This window comes from Lissotriton helveticus, chromosome 3_1 (genome assembly GCF_964261635.1).
Source record: "Lissotriton helveticus chromosome 3_1, aLisHel1.1, whole genome shotgun sequence".
In the NCBI taxonomy this organism is placed as follows: domain Eukaryota; kingdom Metazoa; phylum Chordata; class Amphibia; order Caudata; family Salamandridae; genus Lissotriton; species Lissotriton helveticus.
Window position 1 is genome coordinate 17,512,265 of NC_136061.1, and position 21,923 is coordinate 17,534,187.

At 47.0% G+C, this 21,923-nt stretch overlaps 1 long non-coding RNA gene across 1 annotated transcript in view; it reads left to right on the plus strand.

Moving 5' to 3' along the window:
* Window positions 1-2,799: 2,799 nt before the first annotated feature.
* LOC144822042 (uncharacterized) overlaps window positions 2,800-21,923 on the plus strand; it is a 242,591-nt gene continuing 223,467 nt past the window's right edge. Inside the window, exons 1-2 of the long non-coding RNA XR_013608535.1 lie at window positions 2,800-2,922; window positions 3,181-3,313. This is a non-coding gene — a long non-coding RNA (uncharacterized LOC144822042). The remainder of the gene's footprint in view (window positions 2,923-3,180; window positions 3,314-21,923) is intronic.

Sequence of the window (21,923 nt, forward strand, 5' to 3'; positions counted from 1 at the left end):
TGATGTGAGGTGATGGCGGGATGCTCTAAAGTTTAATTTGAGGCAGACTGCCCCTATATACCTGACCCTGCATGTGGGGAGGGATCTGCCTCCCCTCCAGTGTCCAATCATCTCCCCATTTGTTTCAATCATTTGTAGCTTCAAGACTGACATTAACTCCACCCTCCTTCATGTTTTCCACTCTTTGGATCCCATCGAAGCATTACCTACCTAGGCTGAGTGTTTAGGGAAAAATCATCTTTGGCATGAACACACAAAGACACACACATGCACACACACCAACACATACACTCAAACACACACACTCACAGAACAGAGGCTTGCCATTGAAGCCACCAAAACAACTACATATTTTGAAGGATGAGCTAAGGCTTTATTACTTTGGATGAAAACAGACCCCTGTCTCAACTGTCCCTGTTGCTTTTCAGTGTTGCTCACGCTTAGCTCCATTCCTGACTCCATCCAGACTTACATTAATGCTATGCTAAAAATGTCAGTGTAACATTACTTTTATTACATTGACTATAGGATCTCTATAAATGCTCAAGGTTGTTGACAATGACATTTATTCCGGTCTGAGTATATATCGCTCTCCATACCTCTTTTGTGTCTTAATGCCCTTCCTAAGATGGTCCAATTGATGATTTATATGGCGCCTCCTTCTCTTGGCGTGTTTGTCAACTGCTCCACTTTCCATCGTATACAAGGGCACTCTTTAGAGCGCCTGATTGATAGAGCCATTTGGGTTTGCATTTTGTGGTACATGTTGTTGAGGTGTGTGAAGTTTGATGATGTGACGGGGCACAGTGCACTGACTGTCGCTGTGCATAAGCACGAGTGTTGCAGACTTCTGTTCGGGGTGGTATATGGAGTTCACTCAGTAGCGTCAGAAATGCCAAATCATTTGGGGCTCAGTTACACCACCAAGGAGGATTTTTGGGGCTGATCCGGGAGTGACAGAGAAGCAACCAATTGTAGGCACTCTATAAACACCAGGGAGCAGTACATGCAGTCCACCCAGTAGCTTAAAAGAAACCAAACAATCCACACAGGAGTAACAGGGGAGCAAATCATTGCAGGCACTGCTAATCCACCAAGGATTATCATATTGAGTCCACGCAGCATTAACAGGGGATCAACTCATTGGAGGCACTGTTAATCCACCAATATTATATGGAGTCTATGCAGGGGTACTAGGAGAGCAACACATTGGAGGTACTGCTAATCCACAAAGGAGTATCATATTGAGTCTACCTAGGAGTAACAGGGGAGCAACTCATTGGAGGCATTGTTAATACACCAGGGAGTATTAAATGGAGTCCATGCAGAAGTACCAGGAGAGCAACACGTTGGAGTACTGCTAATACACAAAGGAGTATCATATTGAGTTTTCTTATGAGTAACAGGGGGAGCAACTCATAGAAGACATTGTTCATCCACTAAGGAGTAATAAATGGAGTCCATGCAAGAGCAACAGGGGAGCAACTCATTGGAGACACTGTTAATGCACCAAGCAGTATTATATAGATTCCACGCAGGAGTAAGAGGGTAAAAGCACATTGGAGGTACTGTTAATCCACCAAAGAGTATCAAAATGTGTCTACCTAGGAGTAGCAGGGGTGCCACTCATTGGAGGCACTGCTTATCCACCAAGGAGTATCATATTGAGTCTACCTATGAGTAACAGGGGAGCGACTCAATGGAGGCACTGTTAATCCACCAAAGAGTATCATATTGAGTCTACCTGGGAGTAACAGGGAAGCAAATCATTGGAGACACTGTTAATCCACCAATGAGTATCATATGGAGTCCACAGAGGAGTAACAGGCAAGCAAATCAATGAAGGCACTGCTTATCCACCAAGCAGTATTATAAGGAGTCCATGCAGGAGTAACAGGGGAAAAACTCATTGGAGGCATTGTTAATCCACCAAGGACAATCATATTGAGCCTCCTAGGAGGAACAGGGGAGCAACTCATTGGAGGCACTGCTAATCCACCAAGGAGTATCATATTGAGACAACCTAGGAGCACACACATACAGACCTACATGCACAGGCACACATAAACCACATAGCAAGAAATCATCCATATACACAGACCACATAACGTGTTATATTGAATGCTTAATGCTGTGGGATGGCTGTTTAAAAGTGCTAGATGTGACCGGAGGGAGGAAAGAAAGGAAGACAAGTGAGGGAGCGAGTAAGGATTAAATGTCATGATTTTTTCAACTATAGAAGCAAGCAGTAGTTTATAAATAAAAGTATGTGTATGTGCTCCTTCCAGAGGAGGGACACAGGCAAGAACATAAGGCTGCAGGTGAAGAACAGAGGGAGGAAGAGAGGGATGTAGGTATAAATCAAGGAAGAGACAGAACAGTATGAAGAACAGGGGTCCAACAGATGTTTAGGATTGGAGGCACTACTAGAAAGATGCCAAGGCATGCCAAGTACCTATATCCACGAACCAGCACCCTGAAGCTAAGATACTGCCTACAGACATTCATACACACATACACTGCCCCACACAACATAGATAATGTCATATAGTACAGATAGGGATTCACAGAGTGTCAAGGGACTGAACAAATGGAAAACAGATGGACAGAAGCCTGGATGCAGGTTTACGTCCCCTTCATCCTGAAACCCGTTGCTGCCAAAATTTCATTTCCAAGTACAGGAAAGATTTATGTCAATGTCAACTGCATCACTGGCCTCTACTTAGAGAAATCATTATCTCTGACTGACAGGCTGGTGAAATATGTGACTCTCCATTCCCTTTGAAATAACTTATTGTAATGACATTGCATCTAAGTCTGAGCATGTAAGCAGGACAAGCGGCAGAGAAACAGCAGAGCGCTGAACAGAAGGGCAAGAGTCAAGATACTTTGCTGAAAAGATTGACAGAAGGGAGAGAGGAGGTGGGTAACAATGAGTGGGGGTGTGCTAGACAAGAAGAGCTGTCACTGTCTTCCTGAATTACAGGGGGAATAATTATTGGAAGTTCTGATAACGAATATGTGGGGAGGATGCTGGTGGTTACACTGTTTTCACGGTTTGAATGAGTTAATACTACACTGTCCCATTTCTCCCTTGACCTCCTTGCTATGATCCTACAAATGAACATATGTAATACTGCATTTCAGTTACTTTATTTTATAATAACATATGACCCACAGTGATTGCCAGTCCCTCCATATGCACCAATCACAGAGGAATGGATTATACACAATGTACTGGTTGGTTAATACCTATGTTTGGGTGCAGAGCAAGAATAACGACGGGAAAATGTTGACATACATAAATATCGAGGTAAGAATATTGTTTGTTTTAAATATCGATGTAATTATTATATATGTAAAAATATTGATTTGTTAGTTGTGTCAAAATATTGTTAGTGTTAAATATCGATGTTAAAATATAGATGTAAAAAACATTGATGTAAATAATTTTTATTTAATGTTTATGATGTGAATTTTATTTTGTTGTTTAATAGTTATTTTATGTTATATTGTCCAATTTCTAAAATTTGTATGTAAAGAATAAAAGTAACATTTTAGGAGCGGGATGTTGATTTGATAGGGGATTAAGGGTGAGTAGTAATTTAAAAATGTTATTTTTAATTTATTAAATTTAAACAATTTGTAAATATTTTAGGAGCGGATGTTTGGTTTATAGTGTATCAGGGTGGGTAGTAATTTAAAAATGTATATAAATATAAAATGTATTAAATTGCTTAAATTGGTATACATTTTAGGATCGGGATGTTGGGTTTTTGGGGGATAAGGGTGGGTAGTCATTTTAAAATGTGTCAAAATGTTTATAATAATAATTAGAATTTAGAAAAAAATTAATTTGAAATGTATAATTTAAAATTAGAAATTATAAATTTTGCAAAAATCTGAATTTAAAATGTAATAGATCATTTGGTATTAAAAAATAATCAAATTCGTAAATTTTGTTTAATATTTTAAAATATTTTTAATTTAAAAAATAAATCAGTTTTTGGGAAAAATATGGTAATTAATTAATTTTATATTTGAAATCTACAAATGTAGGGGTCTATTACTATGTCGGGCGGATCGCCACTGCCCACATGGCGGTGGCGATCCGCCTGACATAATCCCCCACCCGCCTCCCATTTACCCCGCCATATTATGTTGGCGTGGGTACGGCAGCAGACCGGAAGACCGTCCACCGCTTTTCTGCCCGGTCGATGAGTCGCCGAGGCGGAAAAGGGTTAAATATGCTGGCGGTGTCTGCTAGACACCGCCATCCATAATACAATGACTGCGGGAACCAGCCTTTCCGTGGCTGCGGGAAGGAATGTGGTTTTTGCAGTTGGGGGGGTCTGTTGTGAGCCCCAGGATGTTGGGGTTTGGGGAGAAACATGGGGGGTGCCTATGGTACCCCCCTGCATTTGCATGCATGAGGTGGCAGGCACCGCCTGGTGCCTGCCACGTTGTGTTGATGCCTTTCTGCAATGCAGTGGGTGCTGTTGACAGCACCGCCCACCGCAATGCAAAAAATGCAGGATGCGCCCGCCACAGTGGCGGGCGCATCCTAATTGCACATGCAGGACCATTGCACACATAGCAGGCGGTTCCATTTCCCGGGGAGATGGCGGGGGGACAAACTACGCCTGCCATCGTAATAGACCCCTAAATTATGAAATACAGGAAAATAATATATTTGTTAGACGTTAAAATATATTAATGTAAATTTTTTAGAGAAATTGATAAAAAATATAATGTAAATGTAGATAAATATTATATGTTTATAATATTTACAATATATTTGGAAATATTTTGTAAATATTATAAATGTTTTGATATTTATTTAATTATTAATTACATATTTTAATATAAAAATAATAATTATATTTTAAATTTGGAAAAAAATAATAAAGATTTGTTTTTTCATTTAATTTGTTTTTAATTTTAATGTAGAAAGAACATTTCTATACATTTCTTATGTGTAGTTTTAGGGATATACATGTTTTAATAATGTAAATGAAAGAGTGTATATTAAATATTTATTGTTTATATGGATTTGGAGTTAGAATAGCAAATTATTATGGTTAAATATCCAACACTATCCCTAAGTTTTATTGGATTTGGAGTTAGAATAGTAAATTATTATGGTTAAATATCCAACACTATCCCTGAGGTTTTTTGGATTTGGAGTTAGAATATTAAATTATTATGGTTTAATATCCAGCACTTTCCCTGAGTTTCATTGGATTTGGAGTTAGAATAGTAAATTATTATGCTTTAATATCTAATAATTTCCCTGAATTTAATTGGATTTGGAGTTAGAATAGTAAATTACTACGGTTTAATATCCTGCATGTTCCCTGAGTTTAATTGAATTTGCAGTTAGAATAGTACATTTTTATGGCTTACCATCCAGCACTTTCCCTTATTTTCATTGATTTGGAGTTAGAAAAGTAAACTATTCTGGCTTAATATCCAGCACTTTCACCGAGTTTCATTGGATTTGGAGTTAGAATAATAAATTATTATGGTGTACCATCCAGATTTGGAGAATGGTAAATTATTATGGTTTAATATCCAGCACTTTCCCTGATTTTCATTGGATTTGGAGTTAGAATAGTAAATTATGACATTTAAAATATTTTACATTTTATTACAATATTAAAAAAATAATACAACTTTTTGTTTTTTCATACTTTATTAGGATAGTGAAACATTTATTTAGATATGTTTAACAAATTATATTTTATTACATTGATGTAAAAATTTATTTGACAGTTCTTAAACATTTTACAATTTTTTTGGTATGCATATATGATGGTAAAGTAAAATCGTATAATTTAAACATTAATATACAGTATCTTTTGTATTGTTTAGTATTTTTTATTGCAAAAAATTAACTATTTGACTTTAACTTTTATTACATTTTTGTATCATGATTTATAAAAGTGCAGTAGTTGTAATATAAATGCATTGTACATTTTTGTGCATTACGTTTTATTATATAGCATATTAAATTTTAATTTAATAATCTAAAATTTAGTTGTTAGTTTTTTTATTTATATTTTGCAAAGTACATATATGTTTTTTATCATTTGTATAATATTGGGAAATAAAGAGTGTATGTAATAAACATATTTTTTAATATACATTAGTTATTATATTCAAAATTTTAGTAATACTATAATTAATGTATAATATACAATTTTCATGTATATTTAAAAATGTAAAAAAAAATATACAACACATTTTTATATATTTCCAAAACATTTTTTATTATTTTCCATTCATTCTTATGTGGAGTTAGTTCTAATTTTCCATTCATTCTTATGGGGAGTTAGTTCTAATTTTGTTTTAATTATGCCTCCATTTTGTTTTTCTTTAATCACTTTTTGAACTAGCTACTTCGTTGTTTGGGTCATTTGTGGAGACAGAACCTCGCAGTTGGGAGCTGCTTCATTTACATTCCTGTAAGTTTACTTTTAATTACTTTTATGTTAGTTTTAAGGTAGTGTTAAGTTAGTGGTAGTGTTAATGTATTTGTAAAAGTGTTATTTGACCATTTTTAAGAAAGTTATGTGTTGTTTACGTAGGGTAGTGATTCTGTGATTATTTACGATTGAATGTTATTACAATGCAATGTTATTTAAAGGAAATTGTTGTTTCTAGTTCTAAAACAAGTTGCTATACATTTCCTCTTTTTGATCAGGTTGTAGGAGCGTTTTTTAAAGTTAAATTTGTTCAGGTTTTTATAGTTTTGTTATCGAGAGTATTGCTGTGCTGGATTTTGTTTCCTACCGTTGTATTTTTCCTTTTTTTGTGGTATTTTGTTACTACATGGAATATTTTTGCCTTGGATTGTTTTTCATTTAATCTATTTCGAAGATATTCTACAGCTACACAACCGTAAATGGTTTTCAACATTATTGAGGGTGGGCAATGTCTATTTGTGAATTTTATTTTTTTATTAGTTATTTTATATGATGTCATATTGACCTATATAGAACATTTATGACATAATTTAACCAATATAAAAAAATACTTTGTGTGTTTGATATGTTATTAATGTTTGCTATTTGTTTTATATTAAAGAATAGATTTTGCTATTAGATCTATGTATTTTAGACCTTGGATATTTGAATACATCCTTGTTTTTTGGTGGAGGTATTTGTACATATTAATTGTTTGTTTATTCAGTTTTGGCTCTATTTTGGTTAGAGATTGTTCCACTCTGTTCTTTTTTTATTAACTGTATACATTTGTGCAGTGATGGTTGCCCTCTACCCTATTGTGGCCTGGAAGGCATTATGCCATCCTTCTACCGCATTATTAGTTTTTGCTTTTTGTAATAAGTTATAATAATTTGCTACTTCTATTGTTGGCACGCATGCTAGTGCAAGTAATTTATTTTATTTGATATGCAAAGTTCCTGTTAGTAGAGTACTCAATACTTAAGGTAGATTTTTGGAGGTGTCTCCACATACTTTGATTAATATGCAAAAGGATAGACATCGAGCATACAAGACACTACACAGATCTATAGCTGTCATCCACCGCAACTACCCAGGCCGAAATCTGCTTGTTTCCTTCAACGCTAGAACTACCGCGCATTACCCCAGAATAACGGGGGAACTGGATGAGCCGCTCACTTAAGAAGAAATACTGCTCACATTCCAGGCACTTGCCAGATAAGTTTCATAAAACCTATTAAGCACGTCTTGCCCGCAGTTGAAGATGTTATCTGAGGAAGCCCTTTTCAGCTGCTAGTCTACACCTAGGCATGCCATTCTTACATATGGAGTTGAGTTTGCCACCTGGCATGCGGCTGAACTACACACACTAGGAGACCTGTACAGCAAGGGGGTGTTGATAGTTAACTGCGCTTGTAACCGGAAGTGGGAGATATGTCTCTTGTTGTATTGTCCTGTAAGAAGTTCATGTACTATATTACTAGCAAAACATGCAATAAAAAGATTCAAACAAAAAAATCAAGGAAAAGAAAATACAGAGCCTTCTATTACTCTACTAGGTACTTCTAGTAAGCCCTCTTCATCCATTGGTCTGCTGATGTGTCATGCACAGTTCTCTTCCACCCACAACAGCATACAGCGTGGGTAAAGTAGACAGACCGGTTCTGCCATTGGCTGGCTTCACAGTGAGAGACAGAATTCTGCTCTTCACAAGAAGCGCATATGCACACAAAGTAGTATTTTCCACAGCAAGTAAAGAATATTTAATAAAATAAAATATATTTATAGCAAGTTATTTTCAGCACATGATATTCTGGTATCAAACCCTCACTACATTGTGCCCTTCCCTTCATGTCACTGCTGGGAGCCATTCTCTAAAAACACATTTTCCTTGTTAAGGGTCTGGATAAGTTCATATTAACTGCATCACACAGAAGACGCCCACAAACATGAGCAAAAAAATCAGAGAAAATATCCTCTCCATTACAGGTCTGCTCATTTACAGAATGTCACCAAACAATGGATCCATCTATTCTACACCTGCATCAACTAAAACCTCTCCGTGTGCTCCACAATCTTGAAAATTAACAAAGAGGCCTTTCCAAAAACTTGGGCCCAGATTTGAAAACACTTTTCATCAGGTTTGCAATAATTTTTAAACACATATTCGATGCAAAGCTTTGTGGTGGGATTTACACTCCAATGCAAATCATTGTTTATGATGGATTAATTTGTAACACACGGGGGCATAGTTACAAGGGGATTGCCCCACCAGAGCATCACTTTTTACGACGCTCCGGTGGCGCAGATCCCTTTGCCATATTTACAAGGCAGCACTAATGCACTTTGTATGGCTTAACACCAACTAGTAAATATCATGCCCATTGGTGCAGTTTTTTGTGTCAAAGGAGACTGCAGCGGGTGTTGCTGTGGGTGGACCCGGGCAACACCCATTGCTTTTTGACGCGGCCCCAGATTTACATGAAATAGTCAGTCTGAGGCAGCGCCAAAAACTAACGCCATTGAAAGGGCGGCGTTACAATGGCGCAACTCGAAAAATACTTTTATTTCTCCTTGTTTCTTTCTCTTTCTGTGTGTGCCACATTCTGCAGCACACACAGAAGGAGCAAATTGCCATTAAAAATTGTTTATGTTGACAAAGGTGCCCCTTCCTGCACATAAACAATCAATCAATCAATCAATCAATGCATTTAAAGAGCACGATACTCACCCCTGAGGGTCTCAAGGCGCTGAAGGGAGATGGGGTGCTGTTACTGCTCGAATAGCCAGGTCTTGAGGTGTTTCCTGAAGGTGAGATGGTCCTGGGTCATACATAGGTGGATGGGGAGGGAGTTCCAAGTCTTGGTGGCCAGGTAGGAGAACGATCTTCTTCCGGTGCTGGTCTGCGAATCCGTGGGATGGTGGCGAGGGCGAGGCTGGCGGAGCTGAGCTGGCGGGTCGGACTGTAGAAGGTGAGGCTGTTGTTGAGGTATTAAGGGCCCATGTCGTGGAGCGCTTTGTGTGCGTGGGTGAGGAGCCTGAACGTGATCCTTTTGCTGACGGGGAGCCAGTGCAGGTTTCTCAGGTGGGCAGATATGTGGCTGTGGCGAGGGATGTCGAGGATGAGTCGTGCGGAGGCGTTCTGTATGCGCTGAAGTCCTTTCTGAAGTTTGGCTGTGGTTCCTGCGTATAGGGCGTTCCCGTAGTCCAGTCGGCTGGTGACGAGGGCCTGGGTGACCGTCTTTCTGGCATCGGTGGGGATCCACCGGAAGATTTTTCGGAGCATGCGCAGGGTGTTGAAGCATGAGGATGAGATGTTGTTGACTTGTTTGGTCATCGAGAGTGAGGAGTCCAAGATGAATCCTAGGTTGCGTGCGTGGTCTGTGGGTGTCGGTGTGGTGCCCAACGCTGTGGGCCACCAGGAGTCATCCCAGGCGGATGGGGAGTGTCCGAGGATGAGGACCTCCTTCTTGTCTGAGTTCAGTTTCACACGACTGAGCTTCATCCATTGTGCGACTTCTTTCATTCCTTACTGGAAGTTGGCTTTGGTGGTAGCTGGGTCCTTGGTGAGGGAGAGTATCAGCTGGGTCTCGTCGGCATAGGAGATGATGTTGAGGTTTGTTGGAAATGGGATCCCCGGCTGGCCAGGGCTTTCGCCAAAGTCAGTCAGAGACCACCACACCCAAGTCAGGGCAAGGGAGTTACACGCCAAGATAACCCCTACTCACCCTCTAGGTAACGTGGCGCGAGCAGCAAGGCTAAACTTGGAGGCGATGTAGGCTAAGTATTTGCGCACGCACCCCAGCAACAACCACCAAAGGCCCACCACAAAGGAAACTCCACACAAGGTTATATAAAAATAGCCTTTGTATTACACCAAAACACATTAGATAAAACACACACTTTACAATGTGCCAGAGGCACGGGCAGAATTTACAAGGGGATATTTACAAGACAGGGCCACCTGGACCACTGTCAGGAATCAGAAGTAGCACTTTCAGAAATAGCACTTAGAAGGTAAAATATAAATGTACTTTAGCACAAAATAGCACACAACCAGTAACTACTGGTAACAGGACCTCACTAGCACCACCTGTACTAGGGAGAAAACAACCACCTATGTATCACAATACCTGTAGGGGTGTAAGAGGAAAACACATGATGCAATGCATAACATTCATTCAGAGGTGTAAAGGAGGAAAACACATGATGCATCAACAATACATTCAGAGGTGTAAGAACAATTGCGCAAAATCACATTAGCAAAGAAATCACAATACGCAGGGTGCATGTAGCACAACACTCAAAATGTCCCTCAGGCCAACTGGCCTCTCTAGGGCTAGGACGCCGTGTGTCCCAAAGTCAGGGTCCTAAACGTTGCAGTTGCCCACAAAGTGCTGGGCAACTGGGGAGCAATGCTGGTGGGGACAACGTTGGAGCCTCTCAGGCTCTGAACAAACCAACTGGCCCCTTTGAGCCTCGCTGGGCTCTTTGCACAAAAAGAATGTCCCTCTGAGCCTCTCTCAGGCTCTCCAACAGGAATTCCGCCTCACTAGGCAGGGGGGTCCCTCACGGGGGACCCAGGAACACTTAGGGCGCCTGGTGCCCCTCTCAGGGCTCTGAGCCTCTCAGGATTCAATAAACAAATGTGGGCACGTTGGAGTCCCTCTCGGGGGACTCGGGACAACAGGCAGAGTAGGCAGAGTCCCTCTCGGGGGACTCGGAGCAGTTATGGGGCCCAAGAGCCTCTCGGGCTCAGAACACAGGCGGAGTCCCTCTCGGGGGACTCGGCATTAGGTGAGGCCCCACGGGCCTCTGCACACAACGAGCCTCGCTCTGGAGGGGAGGGGCGGGCACCGGCAAAGTGCCCGACGCCCCCTCCCTTCCGCACGCACTCACCGGGTCTCTGGTGCTCGGCGGCGCTCTCCTCCCACCGGGGCTCCCTCCTGGTCCTGGGAGCCCCTCGACATCCGGCGACTGCTTCCTTGCTGGCCCGGGGCTCTCCCCAGCTCACGGGATCCCCGGGCGGCCATCACTCCTTCGCGGACTGCGGGGGCGGGACTTCCGGCCGGCCGCGCTCTGATTGGCCGGCCGGCCAAGCACTTCCGGGTCGCACTTGGCAGCGGCCCGGCAACGTTTTCTAAACACTCCGGGCTGCGGCGGTGAAGTCCTGGGCAATGCCGGGTGGGCACCGGCCTTAATTACCATAAAGCGCGGTGGGCACGCGCTCGAACGGCGGCAATGTCCCCGGCAGGGTGGGCACCTGCCAGGGGGCTCAAGACTCGTCACGGAGCGGGGCAAACGCCGGGTGGGCTCCGGTTTCCAAATAACAATAAAGCGAGGTGGGCACTCGCTCGGCAAAAACAGCGGCAACCTCTGGGCCAATGCCGGGTGGGCACCGGCTTCCAAGAATACAGCGCTCCCAAGCGCTCTAACAGCTGATCAAGCGCTCCCAAGTGCTATAGGTAGAAATCCAGCGCTTCCAGGCGCTATAAGAGCAAGACACAGCGCTCCACAGCGCTAGGGCAAAGAACAAGCGCTCCCAGGCGCTTTAGGGCATTCCACAGTCCAGCAAAAGTCCATTAGGAGTCCAGGGGCTGGGCAGGGCCCAGGGAGGCAAGCCTTCCCCCGGGCCCCAGCAGCAGCATGCCCCTGGTCAGATTCAAGTTGGGAACAAGAACATTTTCATGGGGTCACAGCCCCTCTTTTATACACCTTTTCCCTTTGTCTTTAGGTGCAGGGTGGGGGAGAAACCAGTCGCAGCTGGTTCTGGAGCACTCTTGATGGCCCAACCACCCATTTCATTCACTGGGGAGGCTTGGGTCATCAGTCACACCACAGGGGGGCGGAGCCAGCATTGTGTGGGGAAAACCCAGCCCATCCAGGACACAGGTACACTCCTCCCACACATCACTCATGCTAATCTCACACTCACCACCGGGCAGACCCATCCAGACTTCCTGGAGCCTGGCATCCCAGCCAGCTCCAGCCAATCACACGCCAGCACCCTCACAGCACACGTACAGCCATGTCTAGAAATGGCGCTTCCCTACTAGACACATACATGCGGCATACACCATCTCGCAGCATTCACTCCCCCGAGTTCACACATACCAAACTTGACCATGCACACCTCACGCACCAGGAACTACCAGGGACACAGACATTCCCCATGCATTCCTATGGGAGGGCAGGCCAATCTCACACACGCACTCAGGGAGAGCACGCACTTTACACTGCGCCACAGTGTCAAAGTGCGCAAAGACCAGAGATCACTATAATTTCAAGGCAAAAAGTTCAGGGGTGACCCTGCCAGAAGGCCCAAGTCCAACACGACCCCCTTCCAGCCAAAACGCAGGGTAGGCCAATCACCACCGTGATGGACTTCCCTGCTTGGGGCGATAGAACACGGACGCGGGCCCGCACTGCAGGGACACCCTCCGGTTCTACGCCAAGTTGATCCATAAGACAAGCACATCCTTAAAAAAAAACACAGGCCCAACTAGGCTACCCCACTGGTACTCCTTAGCTGTCCACGGCTAGGACCAGGCCCTAGGCCACCCAGATACCACTGGTCCATGCCCATCCACAGAGTGGGGGGTAGTAACCCCTGGCCTACAATAGCCATTCTCCACTCCCTTTCTCAGTGTAGTTCCAAACTACCACTGATCCTTCAACCTAGGGTCCGCACCCTCAGGCTGACCAGAGGTCACGGGCAAGAATGCCCCACCCTACCTCTACTTCTGAAGCACCCTCCAGAACACAACTCTCCCACCAGTTTAGGACCTGACTTCCTCAGCAGCAGTGACCACGGTCAGACCAGCACAAGAACGGTGTAGTAAGGCGTTGCACTTTGCGGGTTGCCAGATGCGGCGCAGGCGGCGGCTCGCGGACCGCGTCGAGACGGGGACGGCGAGCGGCATAGACTGTGCGGCCGAAGGCAGACGCGGCTCAGTGCGGTGCCTACAGGACACCAGGCTGGTCATGACAGATTCACAGCTCCCTTAACTGGTTTACCACCTGGGATTCAAATTCACCGGATGCACCGGGGTCAGACTCCCTCTGACCCCCTTCCAGAGTTCTGCACCCTCCCACTGTAGAACAGGGTCCCTCCACTTAAGGTAGGCCCCACCTGCTCTCAGAGTAGTACCACAACACTCAGCCAAGAACCCTAAAGATCCCTGCTAGGCCTGTACCACCCCTTCTGGGAAACACAGGGTCTCTTCACTTAAGATGAGCCCCACCTGTGTTCACAGGGGTACCCCTAGAAGACAAACCGGCCAGGACACTGGCTACAGTCGCCCTGCCGTCCAGGACAGGCAACACCTGAACCTGGCTCCCTAACCTAGGGACGCTACCCTTTGGTTAGATGCCTGGCGCACCAGGACTTCTACAAGTTGAAAACAAAAATCTAAGACTTTCTCTCCTCCTTCAGCAGCAAGGCAACCACTGCAGGTCAATACCCCATACAGCTTACCCGGTTCCTTCTCTTCAGGCAGGAGTTCCCTCTTGTAACTTCAGGACACTACATACAGTTGCCCTTACGTCCAGATCCGGAAACACCGGCTACTGGCTCCCCAACCAAGGGACGTACCCCTTTGGTCAGATGCCTGGCGCACCAGGACTTCCTTGAGGGTGACACATAACTAATGTGTCGTGTACAAGTCTGCCTGACACTCGGGACAGAAGTGGCATCACCATGGTCACTCACTGGCGACACAACCCTTCTGGCTGGCCCCTGACCCACTGGCTCTTCCACTGGGGAACCTATCCCCCTCGCACCCCTCCATCTGGACTTCTGCACCCTCCCAACTGGAGCGGTACTGCCAGACACCAGAACTACTGGAACCCTGGTTACAGAGGTTCCACGTTCTCCAGACACTCTGGAAGATCCTCCTCAAATGACCTATTGGTACAGCCTAGGCCCCCGACCTGATGTTCCCTTCAGAAACATTCCAGGCCCTGACACTGGGTTTCGGGCACCTGGAGACATGCAGTCCCACCCACTCCTTCTCCTCTTGAGACAGGACGTGAGCCCCTACACCGAGACCTAGCTGGGCTACACTGAACCTCTTCCACCACGCTGGGCTGGAAGACACCTCAGACACTCCTTTTGGAATCACTCCATCCCCTATGCCTCTCTCCTCCCAGAACATTACCAACTCCAAAATTCTGTCTCTCAACAGACCACAGAAATCAAAAAGCAGGCTCCACTATCTGCAGACGTTCTTGGGAAAAGTTCAACACACAGGACTTAAATATCTGAGCAAAACACGAGTACACAAGCATTCAGCAAGCTCCCCATCCTGAGAACTCACAAACACGTCCAGTGCCACACACCATTCATCCACACACACCCCTCCCCAGACTGGTAAGGCAGTTTCTACCACCCCTGACTTCTCAACCTGACCACACTTGACACAGGTACCATTACTCCAGGGCAGGGACGGGGGACACATGCACTGGACACACTTATGCTGCCACCACTGGATCCCACCCTTCTGGTGAATCCAGAAAACACACTGCACTTAGGGGGATGATCTACCCTCCCGAGCTAGGGACACCTAACTCAAAGTGCACAAGAAACACATTTCCACAGAAATGACATTTTCAGCAAACTTAAACAATAATCCCCAAAATGTTTTTATCTAAAATGCAGAGTTTTGTGGTGCAGCCAGCTGCTACTGTGGTACAACGCAAACACAAATCCTTATCCCACCGCTTGCCGCCAATGTTGGAAATGGGATCCCCGGCTGGCCAGGGCTTTCGCCAAAGTCAGTCAGAGACCACCACACCCAAGTCAGGGCAAGGGAGTTACACGCCAAGATAACCCCTACTCACCCTCTAGGTAACGTGGCGCGAGCAGCAAGGCTAAACTTGGAGGCGATGTAGGCTAAGTATTTGCGCACGCACCCCAGCAACAACCACCAAAGGCCCACCACAAAGGAAACTCCACACAAGGTTATATAAAAATAGCCTTTGTATTACACCAAAACACATTAGATAAAACACACACTTTACAATGTGCCAGAGGCACGGGCAGAATTTACAAGGGGATATTTACAAGACAGGGCCACCTGGACCACTGTCAGGAATCAGAAGTAGCACTTTCAGAAATAGCACTTAGAAGGTAAAATATAAATGTACTTTAGCACAAAATAGCACACAACCAGTAACTACTGGTAACAGGACCTCACTAGCACCACCTGTACTAGGGAGAAAACAACCACCTATGTATCACAATACCTGTAGGGGTGTAAGAGGAAAACACATGATGCAATGCATAACATTCATTCAGAGGTGTAAAGGAGGAAAACACATGATGCATCAACAATACATTCAGAGGTGTAAGAACAATTGCGCAAAATCACATTAGCAAAGAAATCACAATACGCAGGGTGCATGTAGCCCAACACTCAAAATGTCCCTCAGGCCAACTGGCCTCTCTAGGGCTAGGACGCCGTGTGTCCCAAAGTCAGGGTCCTAAACGTTGCAGTTGCCCACAAAGTGCTGGGCAACTGGGGAGCAATGCTGGTGGGGACAACGTTGGAGCCTCTCAGGCTCTGAACAAACCAACTGGCCCCTTTGAGCCTCGCTGGGCTCTTTGCACAAAAAGAATGTCCCTCTGAGCCTCTCTCAGGCTCTCCAACAGGAATTCCGCCTCACTAGGCAGGGGGGTCCCTCACGGGGGACCCAGGAACACTTAGGGCGCCTGGTGCCCCTCTCAGGGCTCTGAGCCTCTCAGGATTCAATAAACAAATGTGGGCACGTTGGAGTCCCTCTCGGGGGACTCGGGACAACAGGCAGAGTAGGCAGAGTCCCTCTCGGGGGACTCGGAGCAGTTATGGGGCCCAAGAGCCTCTCGGGCTCAGAACACAGGCGGAGTCCCTCTCGGGGGACTCGGCATTAGGTGAGGCCCCACGGGCCTCTGCACACAACGAGCCTCGCTCTGGAGGGGAGGGGCGGGCACCGGCAAAGTGCCCCGACGCCCCCTCCCTTCCGCACGCACTCACCGGGTCTCTGGTGCTCGGCGGCGCTCTCCTCCCACCGGGGCTCCCTCCTGGTCCTGGGAGCCCCTCGACATCCGGCGACTGCTTCCTTGCTGGCCCGGGGCTCTCCCCAGCTCACGGGATCCCCGGGCGGCCATCACTCCTTCGCGGACTGCGGGGGCGGGACTTCCGGCCGGCCGCGCTCTGATTGGCCGGCCGGCCAAGCACTTCCGGGTCGCACTTGGCAGCGGCCCGGCAACGTTTTCTAAACACTCCGGGCTGCGGCGGTGAAGTCCTGGGCAATGCCGGGTGGGCACCGGCCTTAATTACCATAAAGCGCGGTGGGCACGCGCTCGAACGGCGGCAATGTCCCCGGCAGGGTGGGCACCTGCCAGGGGGCTCAAGACTCGTCACGGAGCGGGGCAAACGCCGGGTGGGCTCCGGTTTCCAAATAACAATAAAGCGAGGTGGGCACTCGCTCGGCAAAAACAGCGGCAACCTCTGGGCCAATGCCGGGTGGGCACCGGCTTCCAAGAATACAGCGCTCCCAAGCGCTCTAACAGCTGATCAAGCGCTCCCAAGCGCTATAGGTAGAAATCCAGCGCTTCCAGGCGCTATAAGAGCAAGACACAGCGCTCCACAGCGCTAGGGCAAAGAACAAGCGCTCCCAGGCGCTTTAGGGCATTCCACAGTCCAGCAAAAGTCCATTAGGAGTCCAGGGGCTGGGCAGGGCCCAGGGAGGCAAGCCTTCCCCCGGGCCCCAGCAGCAGCATGCCCCTGGTCAGATTCAAGTTGGGAACAAGAACATTTTCATGGGGTCACAGCCCCTCTTTTATACACCTTTTCCCTTTGTCTTTAGGTGCAGGGTGGGGGAGAAACCAGTCGCAGCTGGTTCTGGAGCACTCTTGATGGCCCAACCACCCATTTCATTCACTGGGGAGGCTTGGGTCATCAGTCACACCACAGGGGGGCGGAGCCAGCATTGTGTGGGGAAAACCCAGCCCATCCAGGACACAGGTACACTCCTCCCACACATCACTCATGCTAATCTCACACTCACCACCGGGCAGACCCATCCAGACTTCCTGGAGCCTGGCATCCCAGCCAGCTCCAGCCAATCACATGCCAGCACCCTCACAGCACACGTACAGCCATGTCTAGAAATGGCGCTTCCCTACTAGACACATACATGCGGCATACACCATCTCGCAGCATTCACTCCCCCGAGTTCACAAATACCAAACTTGACCATGCACACCTCACGCACCAGGAACTACCAGGGACACAGACATTCCCCATGCATTCCTATGGGAGGGCAGGCCAATCTCACACACGCACTCAGGGAGAGCACGCACTTTACACTGCGCCACAGTGTCAAAGTGCGCAAAGACCAGAGATCACTATAATTTCAAGGCAAAAAGTTCAGGGGTGACCCTGCCAGAAGGCCCAAGTCCAACACGGTTGTGTTTGCGTGCGATGGAAGCGAAGGGGCTCATGTAGATATTGAAGAGGGTTGGGCTGAGCGAGGAGCCTTGGGGTACACCGCAGATGATGTCGGTGGCTGCGGAGCGGAAGGGAAGGAGGCGGACTCTCTGGGTTCTGTTGGAGAGGAACGAGGTGATCCAGTCCAGGGCTTTTCCTTGGATACCAGTGTCGTGGAGGTGGGTTATAAGGGTGCTGTGGCAGACGGTACCAAAGGCTGCTGAGAGGTCTAGGATGATGAGAGTTGTTGTTTCCCCATTGTCAAGCAGGGTCCTGATGTCGTTGGTGGCTGCGATGAGGGCGGTCTCGGTGCTTTGGTTGGCTCAAAATCCGGACTGGGATGGGTCGAGGGAGTTGTTTGTGTCAAGGAATGTAGTCGGCTGTTTATTGATGGTCTTCTCGATGACTTTTGCCGGGAAGGGAAGGAGAGAGATGGGGTGGAAGTTCTTGAGGTCTTTAGGGTCGGCTGTGGGTTTCTTTAGCAGGGCGTTGATCTCTGCATGCTTCCAGCTCTCTGGGAAGGAGTTGTTTATGATGTTCCGGAGGTGGGGTGCAATGATGGTGTCAGCTTTGATGAAGATATGATGAGGGCGTGGGTCGGAAAGGGAGCCAGAGTGGATCGTGTTCATGACGTGAGTGGTGTCTTCGGTGCTGATGGGGGTCCAGGCGCTGAGGGTGGTGGTGGGGGGCGTTGGTTTGGTGAGTGGCGGCGGAATAAACAATCATCCCTGTAATGGAGGCACCCATGCACCATGGTGCAAGGATGCCTGTGCTAGGCAGCTTTTTCAGCGCAAGGGAAAAAACAGGGGTGCGTCCTATATGTGTAAATACGGTGCATCCCTTCATTCTTTTAAATGACGCAGTGCAGTGCAGCCCAGTGCAGCTGAATTGTGCATTGTGCTGCTGTGCATTAACTTTGTCAAGGAGGCTTCCCATGGGTGGTGGATGGCTGTTCTGACCGAAACTCATATGAGTTTTGATGCAAATCCACAACGAGATGCTGACAGATTTGCACTAAAATCCTGCACCTCCTTCATACCTGTTTTGCCCTCTCAGCATTTGTGCTGTAGTCTATAGAAAAATTGGGAAACACCCTCAAACATAGTCTTTGGACTAGAAGGAAATCCATTCAGTCGAAAAAGCTACAGTTCACACAAAGCAGACACTGTGATGCACGGGTACCTGTGTTGGTACATGGCATCAAAAGGGTGCCTGAGAAGGGAGAGACAGAGCAGCGCCACATGTTAGTAGATCTGGTGCTGGACCGATCTCTCTCCCATTCATGCAACGCAGCGCAGTGCAGCTCTGCAACTTATTTTTTATTTTTTATTTTATTATTGTATTTATTCAGGTCAGCAGAAAGATGGCAATGCAAACATGCGCAATAATGATACCAGCAATCCACAACTAACGGCGTACAATGGTATTTCACTGGTTAACATATCATCCTCACCATGAACATGTTCCCAAATGCATTACATTTCTAAATACCTCGTGGCTACACCCATCAAGTCCCATGTCTCCAGGAATAACATGCGTCGTACTTGAACCCCCCCAGTCTACATATTGCCCCATCCCGTCTGGTACACAGAATCTACACACTTGAATACTACTAATCTACTGCATCATTTTGTGTGGAGCCAACATCTCTAGGTCTGGAGGCCTGCGGCAATTCTTCGACACATGTATCAAGCGTCTCTTTGCAATATGTCATGCCAGCTACCCAATTTCGGTACTTTGGTGGGCTCCTGCTCCCCCAGCGTGGGGCTATTGGTCTTTGGGTAGCAACAATTCCACAGCCAGGAACTTACATCTCTGGGCCAGCCCGAGCTTGTACATCCCCAACAGGCAAGTCAGCAGCTGATGAGGTATCTGCTCTGCCAGCATAAGAGTCAGTGCATCTGTCACTTCTGTCCAGTACTTTGGAAGCTGTGGACATGCCCATGCCATGTGTAAGAAGTCTGCACTATCTGCTCTCAGCCCATATTTGTGCAGTTTTTCCGGTGTACAATATGCTTGATCTGTAAATTTAAAGTGCATTATACGCAAATTACAATTTTGTGTTAGCAGCTGAAGTCCGAGTTCTCCTGTGTAATAGAAATACCAGTTGCCTCTTCCCATCTCCGTAGTGGCTTACTTTGAACATTGGCCTACTCCCTCTGGGCCACAGTGTATAGACGTGTTACTAAACGCCGGCGTGTAGGCGACGTCAGCAGTGTCTGCAGTGGCTGTGGTTCGGCCAAAAATCAAGGGTATAATTCCCTCATTGCCATTCACAGGCGCAAGTACGCAAATATTTTCAGAGGTGTGCAATGCGTGCCGAGGGAGATATTAGTCTGTGATATAAATTGATCATGTGGAAATGTATCATCGTGCGTAAACCCATTTATCCGAGTAAAGACATCATTTATTTTTTCTTGCATTATCGTTATGTGCGGGTGATGTGACATCGGCAGCACCGGCCCATACATCGGAAGTTTCAGTGCCTGTTTGGCTAGCATACGCCAAGCCATTGGTGTGCAATGTACAGGTCCAGTTCTCAGACCAGAGCGGCTCGGGTCTCTACCGATGTCGTTCCCCTGAGGCGGAAGCCGGGGGCGCTGTTAATACATTATTTTAAAATATCTTTGCACCTTGCACTTTTTTAATATTGTTATTGTACTGTGTTGGACTGTTGACTTACGAACTCCTGCACGGGTAACTGCCCCCTCGAACCGACTCCCAGTGCGCACTTCTACTTCCTGGCGCCTGGAGAGAAGGGGTTCGGCCATCTTGGGTGAGGGAGGGGTAGCGCTGCAGCTGCTGGCCGCTTCCCGCCCTCCCACACTACTTAATCCGGTAAGCAGCGCTGCGCGCTGACTCTACCGATGTCTTTCCCCTGAGGCGGAAGCCGGGGGCGCTGTTAATACATTATTTTAAAATACCTTTGCACCTTGCACTTTTTAAATATTGTTATTGTACTGTGTTGGACTGTTGACTTACGAACTCCTGCACGGGTAACTGCCCCCTCGAACCGACTCCCAGTGCGCACTTCTACTTCCTGGCGCCTGGAGAGAAGGGGTTCGGCCATCTTGGGTGAGGGAGGGGTAGCGCTGCAGCTGCTGGCTGCTTCCCGCCCTCCCACACTACTTAATCCGGTAAGCAGCGCTGCGCGCTGACTCTACCGATGTCTTTCCCCTGAGGCGGAAGCCGGGGGCGCTGTTAATACATTATTTGAAAATATCTTTGCACCTTGCACTTTTTTAATATTGTTATTGTACTGTGTTGGACTGTTGACTTACGAACTCCTGCACGGGTAACTGCCCCCTCGAACGGACTCCCAGTGCGCACTTCTACTTCCTGGCGCCTGGAGAGAAGGGGTTCGGCCATCTTGGGTGAGGGAGGGGTAGCGCTGCAGCTGCTGGCCGCTTCCCGCCCTCCCACACTACTTAATCCGGTAAGCAGCGCTGCGCGCTGACTCTACCGATGTCTTTCCCCTGAGGCGGAAGCCGGGGGCGCTGTTAATACATTATTTTAAAATATCTTTGCACCTTGCACTTTTTTAATATTGTTATTGCACTGTGTTGGACTGTTGACTTACGAACTCCTGCACGGGTAACTGCCCCCTCGAACCGACTCCCAGTGCGCACTTCTACTTCCTGGCGCCTGGAGAGAAGGGGTTCGGCCATCTTGGGTGAGGGAGGGGTAGCGCTGCAGCTGCTGGCCACTTCCCGCCCTCCCACACTACTTAATCCGGTAAGCAGCGCTGCGCGCTGACTCTACCGATGTCTTTCCCCTGAGGCGGAAGCCGGGGGCGCTGTTAATACATTATTTTAAAATATCTTTGCACCTTGCACTTTTTTAATATTGTTATTGTACTGTGTTGGACTGTTGACTTACGAACTCCTGCACGGGTAACTGCCCCCTCGAACTGACTCCCAGTGCGCACTTCTACTTCCTGGCGCCTGGAGAGAAGGGGTTCGGCCAACTTGGGTGAGGGAGGGGT